General features: G+C 38.9%; 49 non-coding genes across 49 annotated transcripts; all 49 read left to right on the top strand.

The window, feature by feature from the left end:
• The first annotated feature begins 52 nt into the window (after nucleotides 1-52).
• On the top strand, nucleotides 53-125 carry Trnav-aac (transfer RNA valine (anticodon AAC)). Its single transcript has one exon. It is a non-coding gene; the product is annotated as a tRNA-Val (tRNA).
• Nucleotides 126-328: 203 nt separating this feature from the next.
• On the top strand, nucleotides 329-401 carry Trnav-aac (transfer RNA valine (anticodon AAC)). Its single transcript has one exon. It is a non-coding gene; the product is annotated as a tRNA-Val (tRNA).
• A 203-nt stretch (nucleotides 402-604) lies between these two features.
• On the top strand, nucleotides 605-677 carry Trnav-aac (transfer RNA valine (anticodon AAC)). The gene has a single exon. It is a non-coding gene; the product is annotated as a tRNA-Val (tRNA).
• A 203-nt stretch (nucleotides 678-880) lies between these two features.
• On the top strand, nucleotides 881-953 carry Trnav-aac (transfer RNA valine (anticodon AAC)). Its single transcript has one exon. It is a non-coding gene; the product is annotated as a tRNA-Val (tRNA).
• A 203-nt stretch (nucleotides 954-1,156) lies between these two features.
• Trnav-aac (transfer RNA valine (anticodon AAC)) lies at nucleotides 1,157-1,229 on the top strand. The gene has a single exon. It is a non-coding gene; the product is annotated as a tRNA-Val (tRNA).
• A 203-nt stretch (nucleotides 1,230-1,432) lies between these two features.
• Trnav-aac (transfer RNA valine (anticodon AAC)) lies at nucleotides 1,433-1,505 on the top strand. The gene has a single exon. It is a non-coding gene; the product is annotated as a tRNA-Val (tRNA).
• Nucleotides 1,506-1,708: 203 nt separating this feature from the next.
• Trnaa-agc (transfer RNA alanine (anticodon AGC)) lies at nucleotides 1,709-1,781 on the top strand. The gene has a single exon. It is a non-coding gene; the product is annotated as a tRNA-Ala (tRNA).
• A 203-nt stretch (nucleotides 1,782-1,984) lies between these two features.
• Trnav-aac (transfer RNA valine (anticodon AAC)) lies at nucleotides 1,985-2,057 on the top strand. Its single transcript has one exon. It is a non-coding gene; the product is annotated as a tRNA-Val (tRNA).
• Nucleotides 2,058-2,259: 202 nt separating this feature from the next.
• Trnav-aac (transfer RNA valine (anticodon AAC)) lies at nucleotides 2,260-2,332 on the top strand. The gene has a single exon. It is a non-coding gene; the product is annotated as a tRNA-Val (tRNA).
• Nucleotides 2,333-2,534: 202 nt separating this feature from the next.
• On the top strand, nucleotides 2,535-2,607 carry Trnav-aac (transfer RNA valine (anticodon AAC)). The gene has a single exon. It is a non-coding gene; the product is annotated as a tRNA-Val (tRNA).
• Nucleotides 2,608-2,810: 203 nt separating this feature from the next.
• Nucleotides 2,811-2,883, top strand: Trnav-aac (transfer RNA valine (anticodon AAC)). The gene has a single exon. It is a non-coding gene; the product is annotated as a tRNA-Val (tRNA).
• Nucleotides 2,884-3,086: 203 nt separating this feature from the next.
• Nucleotides 3,087-3,159, top strand: Trnav-aac (transfer RNA valine (anticodon AAC)). Its single transcript has one exon. It is a non-coding gene; the product is annotated as a tRNA-Val (tRNA).
• A 203-nt stretch (nucleotides 3,160-3,362) lies between these two features.
• On the top strand, nucleotides 3,363-3,435 carry Trnav-aac (transfer RNA valine (anticodon AAC)). The gene has a single exon. It is a non-coding gene; the product is annotated as a tRNA-Val (tRNA).
• Nucleotides 3,436-3,638: 203 nt separating this feature from the next.
• On the top strand, nucleotides 3,639-3,711 carry Trnav-aac (transfer RNA valine (anticodon AAC)). Its single transcript has one exon. It is a non-coding gene; the product is annotated as a tRNA-Val (tRNA).
• A 203-nt stretch (nucleotides 3,712-3,914) lies between these two features.
• Trnav-aac (transfer RNA valine (anticodon AAC)) lies at nucleotides 3,915-3,987 on the top strand. The gene has a single exon. It is a non-coding gene; the product is annotated as a tRNA-Val (tRNA).
• Nucleotides 3,988-4,190: 203 nt separating this feature from the next.
• Nucleotides 4,191-4,263, top strand: Trnav-aac (transfer RNA valine (anticodon AAC)). Its single transcript has one exon. It is a non-coding gene; the product is annotated as a tRNA-Val (tRNA).
• Nucleotides 4,264-4,466: 203 nt separating this feature from the next.
• Nucleotides 4,467-4,539, top strand: Trnaa-agc (transfer RNA alanine (anticodon AGC)). The gene has a single exon. It is a non-coding gene; the product is annotated as a tRNA-Ala (tRNA).
• A 203-nt stretch (nucleotides 4,540-4,742) lies between these two features.
• Trnav-aac (transfer RNA valine (anticodon AAC)) lies at nucleotides 4,743-4,815 on the top strand. Its single transcript has one exon. It is a non-coding gene; the product is annotated as a tRNA-Val (tRNA).
• Nucleotides 4,816-5,018: 203 nt separating this feature from the next.
• On the top strand, nucleotides 5,019-5,091 carry Trnav-aac (transfer RNA valine (anticodon AAC)). Its single transcript has one exon. It is a non-coding gene; the product is annotated as a tRNA-Val (tRNA).
• A 204-nt stretch (nucleotides 5,092-5,295) lies between these two features.
• On the top strand, nucleotides 5,296-5,368 carry Trnaa-agc (transfer RNA alanine (anticodon AGC)). Its single transcript has one exon. It is a non-coding gene; the product is annotated as a tRNA-Ala (tRNA).
• A 203-nt stretch (nucleotides 5,369-5,571) lies between these two features.
• Trnav-aac (transfer RNA valine (anticodon AAC)) lies at nucleotides 5,572-5,644 on the top strand. The gene has a single exon. It is a non-coding gene; the product is annotated as a tRNA-Val (tRNA).
• A 203-nt stretch (nucleotides 5,645-5,847) lies between these two features.
• On the top strand, nucleotides 5,848-5,920 carry Trnaa-agc (transfer RNA alanine (anticodon AGC)). The gene has a single exon. It is a non-coding gene; the product is annotated as a tRNA-Ala (tRNA).
• Nucleotides 5,921-6,123: 203 nt separating this feature from the next.
• Trnav-aac (transfer RNA valine (anticodon AAC)) lies at nucleotides 6,124-6,196 on the top strand. Its single transcript has one exon. It is a non-coding gene; the product is annotated as a tRNA-Val (tRNA).
• Nucleotides 6,197-6,399: 203 nt separating this feature from the next.
• Nucleotides 6,400-6,471, top strand: Trnaa-agc (transfer RNA alanine (anticodon AGC)). Its single transcript has one exon. It is a non-coding gene; the product is annotated as a tRNA-Ala (tRNA).
• Nucleotides 6,472-6,674: 203 nt separating this feature from the next.
• Trnav-aac (transfer RNA valine (anticodon AAC)) lies at nucleotides 6,675-6,747 on the top strand. Its single transcript has one exon. It is a non-coding gene; the product is annotated as a tRNA-Val (tRNA).
• Nucleotides 6,748-6,950: 203 nt separating this feature from the next.
• Trnav-aac (transfer RNA valine (anticodon AAC)) lies at nucleotides 6,951-7,023 on the top strand. The gene has a single exon. It is a non-coding gene; the product is annotated as a tRNA-Val (tRNA).
• A 203-nt stretch (nucleotides 7,024-7,226) lies between these two features.
• Nucleotides 7,227-7,299, top strand: Trnav-aac (transfer RNA valine (anticodon AAC)). The gene has a single exon. It is a non-coding gene; the product is annotated as a tRNA-Val (tRNA).
• Nucleotides 7,300-7,502: 203 nt separating this feature from the next.
• On the top strand, nucleotides 7,503-7,575 carry Trnav-aac (transfer RNA valine (anticodon AAC)). Its single transcript has one exon. It is a non-coding gene; the product is annotated as a tRNA-Val (tRNA).
• Nucleotides 7,576-7,778: 203 nt separating this feature from the next.
• Trnaa-agc (transfer RNA alanine (anticodon AGC)) lies at nucleotides 7,779-7,851 on the top strand. Its single transcript has one exon. It is a non-coding gene; the product is annotated as a tRNA-Ala (tRNA).
• A 203-nt stretch (nucleotides 7,852-8,054) lies between these two features.
• Trnav-aac (transfer RNA valine (anticodon AAC)) lies at nucleotides 8,055-8,127 on the top strand. Its single transcript has one exon. It is a non-coding gene; the product is annotated as a tRNA-Val (tRNA).
• A 203-nt stretch (nucleotides 8,128-8,330) lies between these two features.
• Trnav-aac (transfer RNA valine (anticodon AAC)) lies at nucleotides 8,331-8,403 on the top strand. Its single transcript has one exon. It is a non-coding gene; the product is annotated as a tRNA-Val (tRNA).
• Nucleotides 8,404-8,607: 204 nt separating this feature from the next.
• On the top strand, nucleotides 8,608-8,680 carry Trnaa-agc (transfer RNA alanine (anticodon AGC)). Its single transcript has one exon. It is a non-coding gene; the product is annotated as a tRNA-Ala (tRNA).
• Nucleotides 8,681-8,883: 203 nt separating this feature from the next.
• Trnav-aac (transfer RNA valine (anticodon AAC)) lies at nucleotides 8,884-8,956 on the top strand. Its single transcript has one exon. It is a non-coding gene; the product is annotated as a tRNA-Val (tRNA).
• A 479-nt stretch (nucleotides 8,957-9,435) lies between these two features.
• Trnav-aac (transfer RNA valine (anticodon AAC)) lies at nucleotides 9,436-9,508 on the top strand. Its single transcript has one exon. It is a non-coding gene; the product is annotated as a tRNA-Val (tRNA).
• Nucleotides 9,509-9,987: 479 nt separating this feature from the next.
• On the top strand, nucleotides 9,988-10,060 carry Trnav-aac (transfer RNA valine (anticodon AAC)). The gene has a single exon. It is a non-coding gene; the product is annotated as a tRNA-Val (tRNA).
• Nucleotides 10,061-10,263: 203 nt separating this feature from the next.
• Nucleotides 10,264-10,336, top strand: Trnaa-agc (transfer RNA alanine (anticodon AGC)). Its single transcript has one exon. It is a non-coding gene; the product is annotated as a tRNA-Ala (tRNA).
• Nucleotides 10,337-10,539: 203 nt separating this feature from the next.
• On the top strand, nucleotides 10,540-10,612 carry Trnav-aac (transfer RNA valine (anticodon AAC)). Its single transcript has one exon. It is a non-coding gene; the product is annotated as a tRNA-Val (tRNA).
• Nucleotides 10,613-10,815: 203 nt separating this feature from the next.
• Trnav-aac (transfer RNA valine (anticodon AAC)) lies at nucleotides 10,816-10,888 on the top strand. Its single transcript has one exon. It is a non-coding gene; the product is annotated as a tRNA-Val (tRNA).
• A 203-nt stretch (nucleotides 10,889-11,091) lies between these two features.
• Nucleotides 11,092-11,164, top strand: Trnav-aac (transfer RNA valine (anticodon AAC)). The gene has a single exon. It is a non-coding gene; the product is annotated as a tRNA-Val (tRNA).
• Nucleotides 11,165-11,368: 204 nt separating this feature from the next.
• On the top strand, nucleotides 11,369-11,441 carry Trnaa-agc (transfer RNA alanine (anticodon AGC)). The gene has a single exon. It is a non-coding gene; the product is annotated as a tRNA-Ala (tRNA).
• Nucleotides 11,442-11,644: 203 nt separating this feature from the next.
• Trnav-aac (transfer RNA valine (anticodon AAC)) lies at nucleotides 11,645-11,717 on the top strand. The gene has a single exon. It is a non-coding gene; the product is annotated as a tRNA-Val (tRNA).
• A 203-nt stretch (nucleotides 11,718-11,920) lies between these two features.
• On the top strand, nucleotides 11,921-11,993 carry Trnav-aac (transfer RNA valine (anticodon AAC)). The gene has a single exon. It is a non-coding gene; the product is annotated as a tRNA-Val (tRNA).
• Nucleotides 11,994-12,196: 203 nt separating this feature from the next.
• Trnav-aac (transfer RNA valine (anticodon AAC)) lies at nucleotides 12,197-12,269 on the top strand. Its single transcript has one exon. It is a non-coding gene; the product is annotated as a tRNA-Val (tRNA).
• Nucleotides 12,270-12,748: 479 nt separating this feature from the next.
• Nucleotides 12,749-12,821, top strand: Trnaa-agc (transfer RNA alanine (anticodon AGC)). The gene has a single exon. It is a non-coding gene; the product is annotated as a tRNA-Ala (tRNA).
• A 203-nt stretch (nucleotides 12,822-13,024) lies between these two features.
• Nucleotides 13,025-13,097, top strand: Trnav-aac (transfer RNA valine (anticodon AAC)). Its single transcript has one exon. It is a non-coding gene; the product is annotated as a tRNA-Val (tRNA).
• A 203-nt stretch (nucleotides 13,098-13,300) lies between these two features.
• On the top strand, nucleotides 13,301-13,373 carry Trnaa-agc (transfer RNA alanine (anticodon AGC)). The gene has a single exon. It is a non-coding gene; the product is annotated as a tRNA-Ala (tRNA).
• A 203-nt stretch (nucleotides 13,374-13,576) lies between these two features.
• Trnav-aac (transfer RNA valine (anticodon AAC)) lies at nucleotides 13,577-13,649 on the top strand. Its single transcript has one exon. It is a non-coding gene; the product is annotated as a tRNA-Val (tRNA).
• A 203-nt stretch (nucleotides 13,650-13,852) lies between these two features.
• On the top strand, nucleotides 13,853-13,925 carry Trnav-aac (transfer RNA valine (anticodon AAC)). Its single transcript has one exon. It is a non-coding gene; the product is annotated as a tRNA-Val (tRNA).
• A 203-nt stretch (nucleotides 13,926-14,128) lies between these two features.
• Nucleotides 14,129-14,201, top strand: Trnav-aac (transfer RNA valine (anticodon AAC)). Its single transcript has one exon. It is a non-coding gene; the product is annotated as a tRNA-Val (tRNA).
• The last annotated feature ends 103 nt before the right edge of the window (nucleotides 14,202-14,304 follow it).

Below are 14,304 nucleotides of genomic sequence, written 5' to 3'. Positions count from 1 at the left end.
TGATAAAATTGATTTTTAACTGAGAATTTTCTAATAGATTCAGCATATGTGCGTGCCCATGGTGTAGTGGTTATCACATCCGCCTAACACGCGGAAGGTCCCAGGTTCGAGACCTGGTGGGCACAGCTAAGTTCTCTCATTATGGAAGACCCTCTTTTTTGTTACGGAATCGTTCATCTGTCCATTTCAACTTTTACAGTAGATATAACTAAATAGATAGTAGTCATATAGGCCATTCTCTCCAAATGCGTATTAAATTAATAGCAAAAATTCAGCTGATTAAATTGATTTTCAACTGAGAATTTTCTAATAGATTGAGCATATGTGCGTGCCCATGGTGTAGTGGTTATCACATCCGCCTAACACGCGGAAGGTCCCAGGTTCGAGACCTGGTGGGCACAGCTAAGTTCTCTCATTATGGAAGACCCTCTTTTTTGTTACGGAATCGTTCATCTGTCCATTTCAACTTTTACAGTAGATATAACTAAATAGATAGTAGTCATATAGGCCATTCTCTCCAAATGCGTATTAAAATAATAGCAATAATTCAGCTGATAAAATTGATTTTTAACTGAGAATTTTCTAATAGATTGAGCATATGTGCGTGCCCATGGTGTAGTGGTTATCACATCCGCCTAACACGCGGAAGGTCCCAGGTTCGAGACCTGGTGGGCACAGCTAAGTTCTCTCATTATGGAAGACCCTCTTTTTTGTTACGGAATCGTTCATCTGTCCATTTCAACTTTTACAGTAGATATAACTAAATAGATAGTAGTCATATAGGCCATTCTCTCCAAATGCGTATTAAAATAATAGCAATAATTCAGCTGATAAAATTGATTTTTAACTGAGAATTTTCTAATAGATTGAGCATATGTGCGTGCCCATGGTGTAGTGGTTATCACATCCGCCTAACACGCGGAAGGTCCCAGGTTCGAGACCTGGTGGGCACAGCTAAGTTCTCTCATTATGGAAGACCCTCTTTTTTGTTACGGAATCGTTCATCTGTCCATTTCAACTTTTACAGTAGATATAACTAAATAGATAGTAGTCAGATAGGCCATTCTCTCCAAATGCGTATTAAATTAATAGCAAAAATTCAGCTGATTAAATTGATTTTCAACTGAGAATTTTCTAATAGATTGAGCATATGTGCGTGCCCATGGTGTAGTGGTTATCACATCCGCCTAACACGCGGAAGGTCCCAGGTTCGAGACCTGGTGGGCACAGCTAAGTTCTCTCATTATGGAAGACCCTCTTTTTTGTTACGGAATCGTTCATCTGTCCATTTCAACTTTTACAGTAGATATAACTAAATAGATAGTAGTCAGATAGGCCATTCTCTCCAAATGCGTATTAAAATAATAGCAATAATTCAGCTGATAAAATTGATTTTTAACTGAGAATTTTCTAATAGATTGAGCATATGTGCGTGCCCATGGTGTAGTGGTTATCACATCCGCCTAACACGCGGAAGGTCCCAGGTTCGAGACCTGGTGGGCACAGCTAAGTTCTCTCATTATGGACGACCCTTTTTTTTGTTACGGAATCGTTCATCTGTCCATTTCAACTTTTACAGTAGATATAACTAAATAGATAGTAGTCATATAGGCCATTCTCTCCAAATGCGTATTAAAATAATAGCAATAATTCAGCTGATAAAATTGATTTTTAACTGAGAATTTTCTAATAGATTGAGCATATGTGCGTGCCCATGGTGTAGTGGTTATCACATCCGCCTAGCACGCGGAAGGTCCCAGGTTCGAGACCTGGTGGGCACAGCTAAGTTCTCTCATTATGGAAGAGCCTTTCTTTTGTTACGGAATCGTTCATCTGTCCATTTCAACTTTTGCAGTAGATATAACTAAATAGATAGTAGTCAGATAGGCCATTTTCTCCAAATGCGTATAAAATTATTAGCAAAAATTCAGCTGATTAAATTGATTTTCAACTGAGAATTTTCTAATAGATTGAGCATATGTGCGTGCCCATGGTGTAGTGGTTATCACATCCGCCTAACACGCGGAAGGTCCCAGGTTCGAGACCTGGTGGGCACAGCTAAGTTCTCTCATTATGGAAGAGCCTTTCTTTGTTACGGAATCGTTCATCTGTCCATTTCAACTTTTACAGTAGATATAACTAAATAGATAGTAGTCAGATAGGCCATTCTCTCCAAATGCGTATTAAATTAATAGCAAAAATTCAGCTGATTAAATTGATTTTCAACTGAGAATTTTCTAATAGATTGAGCATATGTGCGTGCCCATGGTGTAGTGGTTATCACATCCGCCTAACACGCGGAAGGTCCCAGGTTCGAGACCTGGTGGGCACAGCTAAGTTCTCTCATTATGGAAGAGCCTTTCTTTGTTACGGAATCGTTTATCTGTCCATTTCAACTTTTACAGTAGATATAACTAAATAGATAGTAGTCAGATAGGCCATTCTCTCCAAATGCGTATTAAATTAATAGCAAAAATTCAGCTGATTAAATTGATTTTCAACTGAGAATTTTCTAATAGATTGAGCATATGTGCGTGCCCATTGTGTAGTGGTTATCACATCCGCCTAACACGCGGAAGGTCCCAGGTTCGAGACCTGGTGGGCACAGCTAAGTTCTCTCATTATGGAAGACCCTCTTTTTTGTTACGGAATCGTTCATCTGTCCATTTCAACTTTTACAGTAGATATAACTAAATAGATAGTAGTCAGATAGGCCATTCTCTCCAAATGCGTATTAAATTAATAGCAAAAATTCAGCTGATTAAATTGATTTTCAACTGAGAATTTTCTAATAGATTGAGCATATGTGCGTGCCCATGGTGTAGTGGTTATCACATCCGCCTAACACGCGGAAGGTCCCAGGTTCGAGACCTGGTGGGCACAGCTAAGTTCTCTCATTATGGAAGACCCTCTTTTTTGTTACGGAATCGTTCATCTGTCCATTTCAACTTTTACAGTAGATATAACTAAATAGATAGTAGTCATATAGGCCATTCTCTCCAAATGCGTATTAAAATAATAGCAATAATTCAGCTGATAAAATTGATTTTTAACTGAGAATTTTCTAATAGATTGAGCATATGTGCGTGCCCATGGTGTAGTGGTTATCACATCCGCCTAACACGCGGAAGGTCCCAGGTTCGAGACCTGGTGGGCACAGCTAAGTTCTCTCATTATGGAAGACCCTCTTTTTTGTTACGGAATCGTTCATCTGTCCATTTCAACTTTTACAGTAGATATAACTAAATAGATAGTAGTCATATAGGCCATTCTCTCCAAATGCGTATTAAAATAATAGCAATAATTCAGCTGATAAAATTGATTTTTAACTGAGAATTTTCTAATAGATTGAGCATATGTGCGTGCCCATGGTGTAGTGGTTATCACATCCGCCTAACACGCGGAAGGTCCCAGGTTCGAGACCTGGTGGGCACAGCTAAGTTCTCTCATTATGGAAGACCCTCTTTTTTGTTACGGAATCGTTCATCTGTCCATTTCAACTTTTACAGTAGATATAACTAAATAGATAGTAGTCATATAGGCCATTCTCTCCAAATGCGTATTAAAATAATAGCAATAATTCAGCTGATAAAATTGATTTTTAACTGAGAATTTTCTAATAGATTCAGCATATGTGCGTGCCCATGGTGTAGTGGTTATCACATCCGCCTAACACGCGGAAGGTCCCAGGTTCGAGACCTGGTGGGCACAGCTAAGTTCTCTCATTATGGAAGACCCTCTTTTTTGTTACGGAATCGTTCATCTGTCCATTTCAACTTTTACAGTAGATATAACTAAATAGATAGTAGTCATATAGGCCATTCTCTCCAAATGCGTATTAAATTAATAGCAAAAATTCAGCTGATTAAATTGATTTTCAACTGAGAATTTTCTAATAGATTGAGCATATGTGCGTGCCCATGGTGTAGTGGTTATCACATCCGCCTAACACGCGGAAGGTCCCAGGTTCGAGACCTGGTGGGCACAGCTAAGTTCTCTCATTATGGAAGACCCTCTTTTTTGTTACGGAATCGTTCATCTGTCCATTTCAACTTTTACAGTAGATATAACTAAATAGATAGTAGTCATATAGGCCATTCTCTCCAAATGCGTATTAAAATAATAGCAATAATTCAGCTGATAAAATTGATTTTTAACTGAGAATTTTCTAATAGATTGAGCATATGTGCGTGCCCATGGTGTAGTGGTTATCACATCCGCCTAACACGCGGAAGGTCCCAGGTTCGAGACCTGGTGGGCACAGCTAAGTTCTCTCATTATGGACGACCCTTTTTTTTGTTACGGAATCGTTCATCTGTCCATTTCAACTTTTACAGTAGATATAACTAAATAGATAGTAGTCATATAGGCCATTCTCTCCAAATGCGTATTAAAATAATAGCAATAATTCAGCTGATAAAATTGATTTTTAACTGAGAATTTTCTAATAGATTGAGCATATGTGCGTGCCCATGGTGTAGTGGTTATCACATCCGCCTAGCACGCGGAAGGTCCCAGGTTCGAGACCTGGTGGGCACAGCTAAGTTCTCTCATTATGGAAGAGCCTTTCTTTTGTTACGGAATCGTTCATCTGTCCATTTCAACTTTTGCAGTAGATATAACTAAATAGATAGTAGTCAGATAGGCCATTTTCTCCAAATGCGTATTAAATTATTAGCAAAAATTCAGCTGATTAAATTGATTTTCAACTGAGAATTTTCTAATAGATTGAGCATATGTGCGTGCCCATGGTGTAGTGGTTATCACATCCGCCTAACACGCGGAAGGTCCCAGGTTCGAGACCTGGTGGGCACAGCTAAGTTCTCTCATTATGGAAGAGCCTTTTTTTGGTTACGGAATCGTTCATCTGTCCATTTCAACTTTTGCAGTAGATATAACTAAATAGATAGTAGTCAGATAGGCCATTCTCTCCAAATGCGTATTAAATTAATAGCAAAAATTCAGCTGATTAAATTGATTTTCAACTGAGAATTTTCTAATAGATCGAGCATATGTGCGTGCCCATGGTGTAGTGGTTATCACATCCGCCTAACACGCGGAAGGTCCCAGGTTCGAGACCTGGTGGGCACAGCTAAGTTCTCTCATTATGGACGACCCTTTTTTTTTGTTACGGAATCGTTCATCTGTCCATTTCAACTTTTACAGTAGATATAACTAAATAGATAGTAGTCATATAGGCCATTCTCTCCAAATGCGTATTAAAATAATAGCAATAATTCAGCTGATAAAATTGATTTTTAACTGAGAATTTTCTAATAGATTGAGCATATGTGCGTGCCCATGGTGTAGTGGTTATCACATCCGCCTAGCAAGCGGAAGGTCCCAGGTTCGAGACCTGGTGGGCACAGCTAAGTTCTCTCATTATGGAAGAGCCTTTCTTTTGTTACGGAATCGTTCATCTGTCCATTTCAACTTTTGCAGTAGATATAACTAAATAGATAGTAGTCAGATAGGCCATTTTCTCCAAATGCGTATTAAATTATTAGTAAAAATTCAGCTGATTAAATTGATTTTCAACTGAGAATTTTCTAATAGATTGAGCATATGTGCGTGCCCATGGTGTAGTGGTTATCACATCCGCCTAACACGCGGAAGGTCCCAGGTTCGAGACCTGGTGGGCACAGCTAAGTTCTCTCATTATGGAAGACCCTCTTTTTTGTTACGGAATCGTTCATCTGTCCATTTCAACTTTTGCAGTAGATATAACTAAATAGATAGTAGTCAGATAGGCCATTCTCTCCAAATGCGTATTAAAATAATAGCAAAAAGTCAGCTGATTAAATTGATTTTCAACTGAGAATTTTCTAATAGATTGAGCATATGTGCGTGCCCATGGTGTAGTGGTTATCACATCCGCCTAGCACGCGGAAGGTCCCAGGTTCGAGACCTGGTGGGCACAGCTAAGTTCTCTCATTATGGAAGAGCCTTTCTTTTGTTACGGAATCGTTCATCTGTCCATTTCAACTTTTGCAGTAGATATAACTAAATAGATAGTAGTCAGATAGGCCATTCTCTCCAAATGCGTATTAAATTAATAGCAAAAATTCAGCTGATTAAATTGATTTTCAACTGAGAATTTTCTAATAGATTGAGCATATGTGCGTGCCCATGGTGTAGTGGTTATCACATCCGCCTAACACGCGGAAGGTCCCAGGTTCGAGACCTGGTGGGCACAGCTAAGTTCTCTCATTATGGAAGACCCTCTTTTTTGTTACGGAATCGTTCATCTGTCCATTTCAACTTTTACAGTAGATATAACTAAATAGATAGTAGTCAGATAGGCCATTCTCTCCAAATGCGTATTAAAATAATAGCAAAAAGTCAGCTGATTAAATTGATTTTCAACTGAGAATTTTCTAATAGATTGAGCATATGTGCGTGCCCATGGTGTATGGTTATCACATCCGCCTAGCACGCGGAAGGTCCCAGGTTCGAGACCTGGTGGGCACAGCTAAGTTCTCTCATTATGGAAGAGCCTTTCTTTTGTTACGGAATCGTTCATCTGTCCATTTCAACTTTTGCAGTAGATATAACTAAATAGATAGTAGTCAGATAGGCCATTCTCTCCAAATGCGTATTAAATTAATAGCAAAAATTCAGCTGATTAAATTGATTTTCAACTGAGAATTTTCTAATAGATTGAGCAAACGTGCGTGCCCATGGTGTAGTGGTTATCACATCCGCCTAACACGCGGAAGGTCCCAGGTTCGAGACCTGGTAGGCACAGCTAAGTTGTCTCATTATGGAAGACCCTCTTTTTTGTTACGGAATCGTTCATCTGTCCATTTCAACTTTTACAGTAGATATAACTAAATAGATAGTAGTCAGATAGGCCATTCTCTCCAAATGCGTATTAAATTAATAGCAAAAATTCAGCTGATTAAATTGATTTTCAACTGAGAATTTTCTAATAGATTGAGCATACGTGCGTGCCCATGGTGTAGTGGTTATCACATCCGCCTAACACGCGGAAGGTCCTAGGTTCGAGACCTGGTGGGCACAGCTAAGTTCTCTCATTATGGAAGACCCTCTTTTTTGTTACGGAATCGTTCATCTGTCCATTTCAACTTTTACAGTAGATATAACTAAATAGATAGTAGTCATATAGGCCATTCTCTCCAAATGCGTATTAAATTAATAGCAATAATTCAGCTGATTAAATTGATTTTCAACTGAGAATTTTCTAATAGATAGAGCATATGTGCGTGCCCATGGTGTAGTGGTTATCACATCCGCCTAACACGCGGAAGGTCCCAGGTTCGAGACCTGGTGGGCACAGCTAAGTTCTCTCATTATGGAAGACCCTCTTTTTTGTTACGGAATCGTTCATCTGTCCATTTCAACTTTTACAGTAGATATAACTAAATAGATAGTAGTCATATAGACCATTCTCTCCAAATGCGTATTAAAATAAAAGCAATAATTCAGCTGATAAAATTGATTTTTAACTGAGAATTTTCTAATAGATTGAGCATATGTGCGTGGCCATGGTGTAGTGGTTATCACATCCGCCTAACACGCGGAAGGTCCCAGGTTCGAGACCTGGTGGGCACAGCTAAGTTCTCTCATTATGGACGACCCTTTTTTTTGTTACGGAATCGTTCATCTGTCCATTTCAACTTTTACAGTAGATATATTTAAATAGATAGTAGTCATATAGGCCATTCTCTCCAAATGCGTATTAAAATAATAGCAATAATTCAGCTGATAAAATTGATTTTTAACTGAGAATTTTCTAATAGATTGAGCATATGTGCGTGCCCATGGTGTAGTGGTTATCACATCCGCCTAGCACGCGGAAGGTCCCAGGTTCGAGACCTGGTGGGCACAGCTAAGTTCTCTCATTATGGAAGAGCCTTTCTTTTGTTACGGAATCGTTCATCTGTCCATTTCAACTTTTGCAGTAGATATAACTAAATAGATAGTAGTCAGATAGGCCATTTTCTCCAAATGCGTATTAAATTATTAGCAAAAATTCAGCTGATTAAATTGATTTTCAACTGAGAATTTTCTAATAGATTGAGCATATGTGCGTGCCCATGGTGTAGTGGTTATCACATCCGCCTAACACGCGGAAGGTCCCAGGTTCGAGACCTGGTGGGCACAGCTAAGTTCTCTCATTATGGAAGACCCTCTTTTTTGTTACGGAATCGTTCATCTGTCCATTTCAACTTTTGCAGTAGATATAACTAAATAGATAGTAATCAGATAGGCCATTCTCTCCAAATGCGTATTAAAATAATAGCAACAATTCAGCTGATTAATTTGATTTTTAACTGAGAATTTTCTAATAGATTGAGCACATGTGCGTGCCCATGGTGTAGTGGTTATCACATCCGCCTAACACGCGGAAGGTCCCAGGTTTGAGACCTGGTGGGCACAGCTAAGTTCTCTCATTATGGAAGACCCTTTTTTTTTGTTACGGAATCGTTCATCTGTCCATTTCAACTTTTGCAGTAGATATAACTAAATAGATAGTAGTCAGATAGGCCATTCTCTCCAAATGCGTATTAAAATAATAGCAAAAAGTCAGCTGATTAAATTGATTTTCAACTGAGAATTTTCTAATAGATTGAGCATATGTGCGTGCCCATGGTGTAGTGGTTATCACATCCGCCTAGCACGCGGAAGGTCCCAGGTTCGAGACCTGGTGGGCACAGCTAAGTTCTCTCATTATGGAAGAGCCTTTCTTTTGTTACGGAATCGTTCATCTGTCCATTTCAACTTTTGCAGTAGATATAACTAAATAGATAGTAGTCAGATAGGCCATTCTCTCCAAATGCGTATTAAATTAATAGCAAAAATTCAGCTGATTAAATTGATTTTCAACTGAGAATTTTCTAATAGATTGAGCATATGTGCGTGCCCATGGTGTAGTGGTTATCACATCCGCCTAACACGCGGAAGGTCCCAGGTTCGAGACCTGGTGGGCACAGCTAAGTTCTCTCATTATGGAAGACCCTCTTTTTTGTTACGGAATCGTTCATCTGTCCATTTCAACTTTTACAGTAGATATAACTAAATAGATAGTAGTCAGATAGGCCATTCTCTCCAAATGCGTATTAAATTAATAGCAAAAATTCAGCTGATTAAATTGATTTTCAACTGAGAATTTTCTAATAGATTGAGCATACGTGCGTGCCCATGGTGTAGTGGTTATCACATCCGCCTAACACGCGGCAGGTCCTAGGTTCGAGACCTGGTGGGCACAGCTAAGTTCTCTCATTATGGAAGACCCTCTTTTTTGTTACGGAATCGTTCATCTGTCCATTTCAACTTTTACAGTAGATATAACTAAATAGATAGTAGTCATATAGGCCATTCTCTCCAAATGCGTATTAAATTAATAGCAATAATTCAGCTGATTAAATTGATTTTCAACTGAGAATTTTCTAATAGATAGAGCATATGTGCGTGCCCATGGTGTAGTGGTTATCACATCCGCCTAACACGCGGAAGGTCCCAGGTTCGAGACCTGGTGGGCACAGCTAAGTTCTCTCATTATGGAAGACCCTCTTTTTTGTTACGGAATCGTTCATCTGTCCATTTCAACTTTTACAGTAGATATAACTAAATAGATAGTAGTCAGATAGGCCATTCTCTCCAAATGCGTATTAAAATAATAGCAATAATTCAGCTGATAAAATTGATTTTTAACTGAGAATTTTCTAATAGATTGAGCATATGTGCGTGCCCATGGTGTAGTGGTTATCACATCCGCCTAACACGCGGAAGGTCCCAGGTTCGAGAATTGGTGGGCACAGTTAAGTTCTCTCATTATGGAAGACCCTTTTTTTTGTTACGGAATCGTTCATCTGTCCATTTCAACTTTTACAGTAGATATAACTAAATAGATAGTAGTCAGATAGGCCATTCTCTCCAAATGCGTATTAAAATAATAGCAACAATTCAGCTGATTAATTTAATTTTTAACTAAGAATTTTCTAATAGATTGAGCACATGTGCGTGCCCATGGTGTAGTGGTTATCACATCCGCCTAACACGCGGAAGGTCCCAGGTTTGAGACCTGGTGGGCACAGCTAAGTTCTCTCATTATGGAAAACCCTTTTTTTTGTTACGGAATCGTTCATCTGTCCATTTCAACTTTCGCAGTAGATATAACTAAATAGATAGTAGTCAGATAGGCCATTCTCTCCAAATGCGTATTAAAATAATAGCAAAAAGTCAGCTGATTAAATTGATTTTCAACTGAGAATTTTCTAATAGATTGAGCATATGTGCGTGCCCATGGTGTAGTGGTTATCACATCCGCCTAGCACGCGGAAGGTCCCAGGTTCGAGACCTGGTGGGCACAGCTAAGTTCTCTCATTATGGAAGAGCTTTTCTTTTGTTACGGAATCGTTCATCTGTCCATTTCAACTTTTGCAGTAGATATAACTAAATAGATAGTAGTCAGATAGGCCATTCTCTCCAAATGCGTATTAAATTAATAGCAAAAATTCAGCTGATTAAATTGATTTTCAACTGAGAATTTTCTAATAGATTGAGCATATGTGCGTGCCCATGGTGTAGTGGTTATCACATCCGCCTAACACGCGGAAGGTCCCAGGTTCGAGACCTGGTGGGCACAGCTATGTTCTCTCATTATGGAAGACCCTCTTTTTTGTTACGGAATCGTTCATCTGTCCATTTCAACTTTTACAGTAGATATAACTAAATAGATAGTAGTCATATAGGCCATTCTCTCCAAATGCGTATTAAATTAATAGCAATAATTCAGCTGATTAAATTGATTTTCAACTGAGAATTTTCTAATAGATTGAGCATATGTGCGTGCCCATGGTGTAGTGGTTATCACATCCGCCTAACACGCGGAAGGTCCCAGGTTCGAGACCTGGTGGGCACAGCTAAGTTCTCTCATTATGGAAGACCCTCTTTTTTGTTACGGAATCGTTCATCTGTCCATTTCAACTTTTACAGTAGATATAACTAAAGAGATAGTAGTCATATAGGCCATTCTCTCCAAATGCGTATTAAAATAATAGCAATAATTCAGCTGATAAAATTGATTTTTAACTGAGAATTTTCTAATAGATTGAGCATATGTGCGTGCCCATGGTGTAGTGGTTATCACATCCGCCTAACACGCGGAAGGTCCCAGGTTCGAGACCTGGTGGGCACAGCTAAGTTCTCTCATTATGGAAGACCCTTTTTTTTTGTTACGGAATCGTTCATCTGTCCATTTCAACTTTTGCAGTAGATATAACTAAATAGATAGTAGTCAGATAGGCCATTCTCTCCAAATGCGTATTAAAATAATAGCAAAAAGTCAGCTGATTAAATTGATTTTCAACTGAGAATTTTCTAATAGATTGAGCATATGTGCGTGCCCATGGTGTAGTGGTTATCACATCCGCCTAGCACGCGGAAGGTCTCAGGTTCGAGACCTGGTTGGCACAGCTAAGTTCTCTCATTATGGAAGAGCCTTTCTTTTGTTACGGAATCGTTCATCTGTCCATTTCAACTTTTGCAGTAGATATAACTAAATAGATAGTAGTCAGATAGGCCATTCTCTCCAAATGCGTATTAAATTAATAGCAAAAATTCAGCTGATTAAATTGATTTTCAACTGAGAATTTTCTAATAGATTGAGCATATGTGCGTGCCCATGGTGTAGTGGTTATCACATCCGCCTAACACGCGGAAGGTACCAGGTTCGAGACCTGGTGGGCACAGCTAAGTTCTCTCATTATGGAAGACCCTCTTTTTTGTTACGGAATCGTTCATCTGTCCATTTCAACTTTTACAGTAGATATAACTAAATAGATAGTAGTCAGATAGGCCATTCTCTCCAAATGCGTATTAAATTAATAGCAAAAATTCAGCTGATTAAATTGATTTTCAACTGATAATTTTCTAATAGATTGAGCATACGTGCGTGCCCATGGTGTAGTGGTTATCACATCCGCCTAACACGCGGAAGGTCCTAGGTTCGAGACCTGGTGGGCACAGCTAAGTTCTCTCATTATGGAAGACCCTCTTTTTTGTTACGGAATCGTTCATCTGTCCATTTCAACTTTTACAGTAGATATAACTAAATAGATAGTAGTCATATAGGCCATTCTCTCCAAATGCGTATTAAATTAATAGCAATAATTCAGCTGATTAAATTGATTTTCAACTGAGAATTTTCTAATAGATAGAGCATATGTGCGTGCCCATGGTGTAGTGGTTATCACATCCGCCTAACACGCGGAAGGTCCCAGGTTCGAGACCTGGTGGGCACAGCTAAGTTCTCTCATTATGGAAGACCCTCTTTTTTGTTACGGAATCGTTCATCTGTCCATTTCAACTTTTACAGTAGATATAACTAAATAGATAGTAGTCATATAGACCATTCTCTCCAAATGCGTATTAAAATAAAAGCAATAATTCAGCTGATAAAATTGATTTTTAACTGAGAATTTTCTAATAGATTGAGCATATGTGCGTGCCCATGGTGTAGTGGTTATCACATCCGCCTAACACGCGGAAGTTCACAGGTTCGAGACCTGGTGGGCACAGCTAAGTTCTCTCATTATGGACGACCCTTTTTTTTGTTACGGAATCGTTCATCTGTCCATTTCAACTTTTACAGTAGATATATTTAAATAGATAGTAGTCATATAGGCCATTCTCTCCAAATGCGTATTAAAATAATAGCAATAATTCAGCTGATAAAATTGATTTTTAACTGAGAATTTTCTAATAGATTGAGCATATGTGCGTGCCCATGGTGTAGTGGTTATCACATCCGCCTAGCACGCGGAAGGTCCCAGGTTCGAGACCTGGTGGGCACAGCTAAGTTCTCTCATTATGGAAGAGCCTTTCTTTTGTTACGGAATCGTTCATCTGTCCATTTCAACTTTTGCAGTAGATATAACTAAATAGATAGTAGTCAGATAGGCCATTTTCTCCAAATGCGTATTAAATTATTAGCAAAAATTCAGCTGATTAAATTGATTTTCAACTGAGAATTTTCTAATAGATTGAGCATATGTGCGTGCCCATGGTGTAGTGGTTATCACATCCGCCTAACACGCGGAAGGTCCCAGGTTCGAGACCTGGTGGGCACAGCTAAGTTCTCTCATTATGGAAGACCCTCTTTTTTGTTACGGAATCGTTCATCTGTCCATTTCAACTTTTGCAGTAGATATAACTAAATAGATAGTAATCAGATAGGCCATTCTCTCCAAATGCGTATTAAAATAATAGCAAAAAGTCAGCTGATTAAATTGATTTTCAACTGAGAATTTTCTAATAGATTGAGCATATGTGCGTGCCCATGGTGTAGTGGTTATCACATCCGCCTAGCACGCGGAAGGTCCCAGGTTCGAGACCTGGTGGGCACAGCTAAGTTCTCTCATTATGGAAGAGCCTTTCTTTTGTTACGGAATCGTTCATCTGTCCATTTCAACTTTTGCAGTAGATATAACTAAATAGATAGTAGTCAGATAGGCCATTCTCTCCAAATGCGTATTAAATTAATAGCAAAAATTCAGCTGATTAAATTGATTTTCAACTGAGAATTTTCTAATAGATTGAGCATATGTGCGTGCCCATGGTGTAGTGGTTATCACATCCGCCTAACACGCGGAAGGTCCCAGGTTCGAGACCTGGTGGGCACAGCTAAGTTCTCTCATTATGGAAGACCCTCTTTTTTGTTACGGAATCGTTCATCTGTCCATTTCAACTTTTACAGTAGATATAACTAAATAGATAGTAGTCAGATAGGCCATTCTCTCCAAATGCGTATTAAATTAATAGCAAAAATTCAGCTGATTAAATTGATTTTCAACTGAGAATTTTCTAATAGATTGAGCATACGTGCGTGCCCATGGTGTAGTGGTTATCACATCCGCCTAACACGCGGAAGGTCCTAGGTTCGAGACCTGGTGGGCACAGCTAAGTTCTCTCATTATGGAAGACCCTCTTTTTTGTTACGGAATCGTTCATCTGTCCATTTCAACTTTTACAGTAGATATAACTAAATAGATAGTAGTCATATAGGCCATTCTCTCCAAATGCGTATTAAATTAATAGCAATAATTCAGCTGATTAAATTGATTTTCAACTGAGAATTTTCTAATAGATAGAGCATATGTGCGTGCCCATAGTGTAGTGGTTATCACATCCGCCTAACACGCGGAAGGTCCCAGGTTCGAGACCTGGTGGGCACAGCTAAGTTCTCTCATTATGGAAGACCCTCTTTTTTGTTACGGAATCGTTCATCTGTCCATTTCAACTTTTACAGTAGATATAACTAAATAGATAGTAGTCATA

Source organism: Argiope bruennichi, chromosome 7, assembly GCF_947563725.1.
Source record: "Argiope bruennichi chromosome 7, qqArgBrue1.1, whole genome shotgun sequence".
In the NCBI taxonomy this organism is placed as follows: domain Eukaryota; kingdom Metazoa; phylum Arthropoda; class Arachnida; order Araneae; family Araneidae; genus Argiope; species Argiope bruennichi.
This window is presented reverse-complemented; position numbering and strand designations above follow the sequence as displayed.